The sequence below is a fragment of the Cervus elaphus genome, chromosome 29 (genome assembly GCF_910594005.1).
Source record: "Cervus elaphus chromosome 29, mCerEla1.1, whole genome shotgun sequence".
Lineage (NCBI taxonomy): Eukaryota > Metazoa > Chordata > Mammalia > Artiodactyla > Cervidae > Cervus > Cervus elaphus.
This window is the reverse complement of record NC_057843.1, coordinates 1,804,715-1,812,262: the sequence shown is the minus strand read 5'-3', so window position 1 is coordinate 1,812,262 and position 7,548 is coordinate 1,804,715. Positions and strand designations below refer to the sequence as shown.

At 47.5% G+C, this 7,548-nt stretch overlaps 1 protein-coding gene across 3 annotated transcripts in view; it reads right to left on the bottom strand.

Annotated features, from left to right (window-relative positions):
* Positions 1-7,548, bottom strand: part of PALLD (palladin, cytoskeletal associated protein) — a 383,456-nt gene that overhangs the window by 332,488 nt on the left and 43,420 nt on the right. The window lies entirely within an intron of this gene.

Below are 7,548 nucleotides of genomic sequence, written 5' to 3'. Positions count from 1 at the left end.
AAGTTCCGTGGTGTCATCTCATCCCGAGGTGACCTGCTCTCTTAGCTCACATAGACTGTGGTGTTCTGGTGATCTCGCATCTGTTCACAATACCTTCTGTGAAGATGACCAAGGTCGTGAAGGAAAACATTCTAAATGTGGGACCTGGGGAGATGCTGAATTCCCACATCAGAGTCCCTGGGAGCAGCACAGAAGCCTCAGGTGCAGGGAGTGAGGAGAGAGACTGGAGGCAACCCTAGGGCATGTTCTGGACTTCCACAAGCCCTACAGTTGGCAGAGAGGGAGATAATCATATATAGAGGCAAGGACCCACAATTACAGTTAGCAGTGCTGTCTGTCTCCTGAAAGTCCAGGCTTCCTGGATGACAGACCAAGTCCGGTACCTCAGACACTCAACAGAACTTGACCCTCAGGGCATGTTTATAAATGTTCATCTCCTGAAAAGCACATTCCTAATCCATGCGACAGACCTTCAATAACAGCATGAGAGTGGAAGGCCACTGGGCTATTTGCTACTAGACATTTATTTACTGAGAAGGTTGAGATTATTGGTTAAGATACTGGGCTCCCAGTCTTTGAGATCTTAGCTAGCTGTCCTCTGTTGCTGACTGCAGTTGATAAGTTGTATGTGTGTTAGTCGCTCAGTCATGTCCGATTCTTTGCAACCTCGTGGATGCAAAGATCCCAACCCAGGGATAGAACTCGGTTTCCTGCATTGCAGGCAGATTGTTTACCATCTGTCACCAGGGAAGCCCAGTGAATAAGTTAGCATTAACTGTTACTTTTCCATTTCTGTAGAATTAAATTCATCTACTCTTCTGGAGAGTAAATCGTCACCCAAGATTTCATTAGATTCTTCCAAAGTGGACTTATTCTTACCAGAACCTGAGGACCACAGCAGCTGCTGAAACAAAAATATTTTTTAAAATGGGTGATAAGCATGAAAGTGAAAGTCGCTCAGTTGTGTCCAACTCTTTGCGACCCGATAGAATTCTCCAGGCCAGAATACTGGAGTGGGTAGCCTTTCCCATCTTCAGGAGATCTTCCCAACCCAGGCCTCCCGCTTTGCAGGCAGATTCTTTACCAGCCGAGCCACAAGGGAACCCCAAGAATACTGGAGTAGATAGACTGTCCCTTCTCCAGCGGACCTTCCTGAGCCAGGAATCGAACCGGGGTCTCCTGCATTGCAGGCGGATTCTTTACCCACTGAGCTATGAGGGAAGACCTACTTTGAAAAGTACACTGTATGGAAGCCAGTCTTCTTTAAAATGAAAATAAACATCTGGGCCAATATTTTAGGTAAAGAAGATATATATCTTGCTTTGATTTCTTTAAAGATTTATTTCATTTATTTAATCTGGCTTTCATTTTGGAAAACAAAATTGTCAGTACTCAGTCATTTCTTTGATAATTATTCGACCTAAAATCTCACCCACCTCCTTCAGTTTTGTGATTGTCTTTGTCCCCTGAGACCTTCCATCAGAGAAGCTGTGGTTGACCTAGACCTCAGGTAGCTTTTAAACATGAAATGTCTCAACTTTTTTCACATTAAATAATTCTTTGGCTTTAACAAATCAGAGGTAAGTTGAATTAGCAACTTGCCAGGTAAATTTTCTGGAGGGCAAAGCTTGCTGTGTCCTCTACTTGTACTGGTGTCCACTCTGGCCAAAGAACAGGCTCAGACATGACGTCTTGGCCACTTGAGGACTTACCTGCGGTGGCCAAGTCCTCAAGTGGAAGTGGAATAGACTCGGAGATGATGTCTAAGGTTCACCTGCAGTGGCCAGGTCCTCAAGTGGAAGAAGGTAACAAATGGTTGCTTTCAGTCACTGAGTTTTGGGGTGGTTTGTCATGCCCCATTAGGTGTACAAAACACCACTTCAGATATTCAATACATAAATCACCAAGGAGTAGCAAGGCTGCCGAACTGCCAGCTTTTGGCCTTGGTAACCCCAAATACACCATTAACCAGCTCTTTGTGTGATTATACACCTCCTCCAGCCTCAGTTTCCCCCCACGTGAGATGCTGATGCAGTACTTGTGAACCCACCCCAGGGAGCTCTCGTGAGGTCTGGAAGAGAGAATGTACATACAGTCCTTGGAGGAATGCCAGGCATAAATAATGCTCAGTTCCGCGCTCCTCATTATTTTGCTGATTGACAGAGAATGTACAAATGACATAAATGACAGAGAATCCACGAATGACATAAAATGTATTTTTCACCTTCACATCAATGTGATTCTTTTACCAAATAATAGAATTGGAGTGGAAGTTTCATTAAAAACTCTAAAACGGTGAGACGTGATAGGGAGCAAAGAGCTGGAAAAATCACTTCTGAGCCATGAGTAGCCCAGAATTCACCTTAGCAATCTCAGGGTACAGGGTTTCAGGACCTGTTCATGCTGCCGTATCTGGGTTAGAGGACTATGGATCATCTTCTAAGAGTGGAATGGGCCGTCAGAAGGAGCATGCGTCACTGTGGTCCCAGCTAGGAGGAGAGGACACACCACATCCCAGGTAACAGAGGAGGGTTTCGTGAAAGGATGGATCCAAAGGCGTCAGCGTTTCAGGAAACCCCAGGGCTGCCTGCAGGGAGGAGGGCTCCGAGACTGGCCATACACCATTACCTTGAGGGGGCCTTCGCTGATGGAGCCTAAGCTCGTAGGGAGGAAGCCAGGGATCTAAGGACCTCGAATTCCTCTCCTTCTTTCCCCTGCCAGGGCTCCCTGGGGGCTGCACCCACTAGAGCCTGGAGTCTGCCATGGTCCATGCAGGTCATGTCCTGGGGCAGGAGAGGGGTGCAGGAGGGGAAGGGAGGTCCCACACACACAGGGCAAAAGTGCCAGGAGCAGTCTAACAGATCCTCAGGTTGAAATACTCTTACTTTTATAACCTCAGCTGCAGTGTTGTGGCATCCTGGGCCAAAGGGATGTTTTCAGGTTTCCCTTCTGATCCATGAAGGCACCGGGACCCCAGGGGGTGCTTCTCCACATCCCTGGTTCCTGAGCTGTATGTCAACAGGGCCACCATGAGTGTCGCCCCACACTTGGGAAGGGCTGTGGTCAGTGCCGTGGGTGGCAGCCCCCGGGAGGCTGGGCAGCTCGGGGAGGCTGCTCATTCACTGGCCCCCATGGCCCCAGTGCTCTGCTCCCCAGCTTTGCCGTCTCTGCTCCTTTCTCCTTGGAGTACTTCTGCTGCCCCTTTCCGGTTCTCTTTGTGGAGCTTTCATTTTCCGTGGGAATTTTCTAACCTGACTTCAAACTTGCTCACTGCTCTGCTAATCTAAGCTTCGTGGACCGTGTCTGACTGACCAAATAGCCACCTGGTGAGGGGTTAAGGACCACTCTCCACCTCAGAGCCCCAGATTGGCGGGGTTTCCCGTCCTCATCATCCGTCACCTGCAGCTTGAGGCAGAGGTGCTGGCCCAGGTGTGGGCTGTGTTTAACAGTGAGAGGGAACCAGGTCATGTTTCTATAAACCTACCTGGGGGCAAGCTGGCCTCTGAGGCCAAAACGAGGCCAGGGAACAAAAGACAGAGCTGATGTGCGGTGTGGGCACGAGAGAGGATGGACCCAACTCTGCTTCAGTTTGGGTCATAATTTACTCTGATTCCATAGACGCACAAAAATAACATTTCAACCTGAGCAAATTGTAATGAAAGACAGATTTCATCTGGGTTTAATCTCTTTATGATTCGTCACAATCTGAAAGCCAGAAAAGCATCAAAAGAAGAAGAGAAACACATGTGTGGCAGTTGAGAACTCGAGGCAGACCAGTGGAGTCAGGGAGCACTGAGGCCCTGGGGGCATCTGGGAGGCAGCTGGTGGAGAGTGGGGCTATGCTCTCAGAGAAGCAGGGGGCGTGTGGGCAGCTGCACCCCGAACTGGAAGGCTGCAGGTGGCCTCCAGGTCTCCTTGGAAGATACACCTTTAAATTCCAATGGGCTAAAGCCATTTTACACAGTACACTGGATGAATGCATGTTAAGATGTTAGGATCCACAGATGAAAGGGACTAGGTGCGTATGTAATTTTTTAATTGGCAACATAAGTATTACAGGTATACACTGTCTATTATACGGTGGTAGTAAAGCTACTTTGACTCGGTGTGGGAGAGACACGCCTTGTTAATGGATTCATCTTTCTACCTGCATTGGCCTGTTAGGAATGGGAAAGAAACGCAATCCAAATTCAGTAGTTCTCACACCAGAGTGGTTCTATGGGTTGTTTTCCTGTGGTGCAGCCGCTGTTTAAGTGGAAACAACACCATCTCTGGTCTGAGACAGCACCTTACCTTGTTCCCTTAGGAGACAGTGGGATGAGTGGAGCGCTTAAATCAGATGCTCCCCCCCCCCCCCGCCCCATTAACATTGTTCTTAAATCAGATGCTCCATCCCCCCCACCCCCAACTAACATTGTTCTCAAACATTGGGACCTAGGATGGAAATGCACTGGTCAAGATGTCTGTGGAGAGGAGTATATACAACAGGGTAGCACTTATTTTCTGTGAATGAAATAGACCAAAATCTGAGGAAATTGGCATTTTCCCAGAGAATCCCAGCTTCACAGGTAATGCCATCCTGCCTGGGTGCCCACACCACACAGGTCCTGGAGGCTTTTATGCTGGGCTGAGGTGTATCTGCCATTTGGTTGTATACATGGACTTTTCATGTAATCACCACACTTATCCTATGTGTTGCTACAAGTTCATTTAATTCTTTAAAAAGGATCAAATGAATAGAAAGTGTTACTCATTCAGCCATGTCTGACTCTTTACAACCCCAAGGACTGTAGCCTGCCAGGCTCCTCCGTCCATGGGATTCTCCAGGCAAGAATTTTGGAGTGGGTTGTGATGCCTTCCTCCAGGGGATCTTCCCAACCCAGGGATTGAACCTGGGTTTTCTGCATTGTAGGAGGGTTCTTTACCATCTAAGCCACCAGGAAAGCCCCCTTCTTAATAGCTACCTGTCCAAAGTTGAAATGATTTATTCTGTAAAAAGTTATCTTACTGTGTGTTAAGTTACAATGGCCTTTTTTAAGAAGAGGCTGATCTGCAATTAAACTAACAGGCTGGCTTCTTGAGGCCTGTCCCCCTTCTCTCTCAGGCAGTGATGACCTGTCCTTGCTCTTGGGGCAGAGATGGGTCCATATGCAGGATTCTGGTCAACGTATGCCAACACTTTCCTGATTAAGATGCTGGCTGCTGAACACAGGAACTGCATATCACAAAGCACATCTGTCTGTTCTATTGGGGATTGCTGCTCTGGTTACCACAGACCTGGCTAAGTGGCTTTGCCAGTGGACATTACGGCCTACCCCCCACAAGCTGCCTCAGCACAGAGGTGCTCACCCCCACCTCATCCACACCACGATGGCCTGGGAGTGGACACAGTGCACTGTTTCCTCAGGAGGACCAGTAACCTTTGACCATGACCCTTTCCCTTTTCAGGTCTCCTTAACTGTATCTGGGGCAATGGAAAGAAGCCATTGATGGGAATTTAGCTTTTAGAGAAACAGCAACTCCTGTGTTGGGCATTTGTAAAGGTAAACTTGGGCTCATCTCTCTCTGTTGGGGGTGCCGTTGTGAATGAAGTGTTGTACATCCCACTCTACTTTGTCTGGCAGAATAGTGGAGTGGACAGTTCAGTTCAGTTGCTCAGTCGTGTCTGACTCTTTGAGACTCCATGGATGGCAGCATGCCAGGCTTCCCTGTCCATTACCAACTCCCGGAAATTGCTCAAATTCATGTCCAGCAAGTCTGTGATGCCATCCAACTATCTCATCCTCTGTCGTTCCCTTCTCCTCCTGCCTTCAATCTTTCCCAGCATCAGGATCTTTTCTAATTGGGCATTTTCCCTAAACTCATGTCTTACTGTATGGACTAGGGAAGAACAAATCTGACTCATATTGGATCTTTGTCTTTTACTTAAACCTTTGTATTCTGTTGCTTTTGCCATGAGTTAATTGCTAATAGGTGGCACTAGCTGGAGAAGGAAATGGCAACCCACTCCAGTATTCTTGCCTGGAGAATCCCGTGGACAGAGGAGCCTGGTGGGCTGCTGTCTATGGGGTCGCACAGAGTCGGACACGACTGAAGCGACTTAGCAGCAGCAGCAGCAGCAGCAATGGTAAAGAACCCATCTGCTGCTGCGGGAGACATAAGAGATGTGGGTTCGATCCCTGGGTCAGGAAGATCCCCTGGAGGAGGGCATGGCAACCCACTCCAGTATTCTTGCCTGGGAAATCCCATGGATGGAGGAACCGGGCAGACTACTGTCCATGGGGTCGCAAAGATTCGGACACAACTGAAGAAGCAGCACAGCACAGCGATCACGAGAGACTGTTCTTTGCAGCCAGAGATACACAGGAGAGCCCGTCCGCAAGGCCCTGGCTGTTAAAGCTATGACACCTTCCATTCATAGGGAGCTAAAACGTGGCAGAGCAGAGGATGATGTTTGTCTTGTTGGAAGTTTACGGGCGCATCATGCCCTGACCTATGAGGAGAGCCGCAAGAACAAAGGACTGGGACACTGAGAGAAGCAACAACCAGCTACACCGCCTCCCATCTTAGTAGAAAAGAAGCCTGACCTCTAACTCAGAGAGGATGTTCTTTGGAATGTTAGTCCAATCTCCAGTCTGCTGGCTTTCCAACTAAAGTCACTATTCGTTTGCCCCAACTCGTCCTCTCTCAGTTTATTGGCTTGTCCTGCAATGAGCAATGAAGGAAAGTTAATAGGCTCAAAATAGCCTGGAGTTAAAACTCCCCTCCCGGTCCTCCCCACCATTCTATGCAAAACAAAGAACTCTCTCACCCAAAGGGAAAAATGGACATTAAGCTTGATTATTCCCAGCTCCCAGCCAGTCCAGCCTCTGGCCGATCTCCAGAATTCCCTGCCCGAGTCTTTTTAAGAGATAACTACTCCAAACAACTTTGGAGAAGAACAGGCCCCCTTAAGACATATATGCGTATATAAACTTACTCTTTTCTTGGGTTAGTGCAGCAGCTCACTAATCTGACTGCTGCCCCTTCTGCCTCATTAAAGGTGATCTATTCCTGTACAGTGCCGGTGTCCTTCTTTTTCCGAACCTCGCCTTCTCTAACTCCCTTACCCTATAAGCAGTATGAGCTTGAACTCTGTAACATTAGTTCCAGAGATAATAATATTGAAGTTCATTGAATGTGATGTGCCACTCACTACAAGCCATCATTATTTTATAAACCCTGAAGAAAGCAAAAGAGAGCATGTAGTAACCATGATGCAAATAACTCAACTAAAGCAACAAAATAAACAGCTCTGACCAAATTTGTGTGTGCAGAAGCAAAGACAACCACATCATGACTGTGGTCTGGCAGTGACTATAAAGTGCCCTTTACTGCAAGATGTGTTCTGATTACAAAGACGAGAAAATGTGACAAAATGCATCTTAGAATCCAAGAATTATGATAGTATCTACCTGATAGGAATACGCGAGTTTATAAATAAAAGGCTCCCAGGTGTGTTTCCTAGATGGGGAAACAATGGAAACAGTGACAGACTTTATTTTTTAG